The 714-nt window shown below is 40.6% G+C and overlaps 1 non-coding gene across 1 annotated transcript; it reads right to left on the minus strand.

Moving 5' to 3' along the window:
- Positions 1-194: 194 nt before the first annotated feature.
- On the minus strand, positions 195-298 carry LOC127743451 (small nucleolar RNA R71). Its single transcript, XR_008004843.1, has one exon. It is a non-coding gene; the product is annotated as a small nucleolar RNA R71 (small nucleolar RNA).
- Positions 299-714: the final 416 nt, after the last annotated feature.

Below are 714 nucleotides of genomic sequence, written 5' to 3' on the forward strand. Positions count from 1 at the left end.
AATTCTTGCAAATCTGTGACACTGTCAAGACTAATGGGGTTGACCCTGAGGTCTACAGACTTATGCTATTCCCTTTTGCTGTAAAAGACAGAGCTAAAATATGGTTGGATTCTCAACCTAAAGAAAGCCTGGACTCTTAGGAAAAGCTAGTCAATGCCTTCTTGGCAAAGTTCTTTCCACCTCAAAAATTGAGTAAGCTCAGAGTGGAAGTCCAAACCTTCAGACAGAAGGAAGGAGAATCCCTCTATGAAGCTTGGGAAAGATACAAACAATTGATCAGAAAGTGTCCTTCTGACATGCTTTCTGAATGGAGCATCATAGGTATTTTCTATGATGGTCTGTCTGAACTGTCCAAGATGTCATTGGATAGCTCTGCATGGTCTGTCTGAACTGTCCAAGATGTCTTTGGATAGCTCTGCTGGAGGATCTCTTCATCTGAAGAAGACGCCTACTGAAGCTCAAGAACTGATTGAAATGGTTGCAAATAACCAATTCATGTACACTTCTGAAAGAAATCCTGTGAACAATGTGACTAGTCAGAAGAAAGGGGTTCTTGAGATTGACACTCTGAATGCCATATTGGCTCAGAATAAAATATTGACTCAACAAGTCAATATGATTTCTCAAAGTCTGTCTGGAATGCAAAATGCACCAAGCAGTACTAAGGAAGCTTCATCTAAGGAAGAAGCCTATGATCCTCAGAATCCTTCAATG

Source organism: Arachis duranensis, chromosome 10 (genome assembly GCF_000817695.3).
Source record: "Arachis duranensis cultivar V14167 chromosome 10, aradu.V14167.gnm2.J7QH, whole genome shotgun sequence".
Lineage (NCBI taxonomy): Eukaryota > Viridiplantae > Streptophyta > Magnoliopsida > Fabales > Fabaceae > Arachis > Arachis duranensis.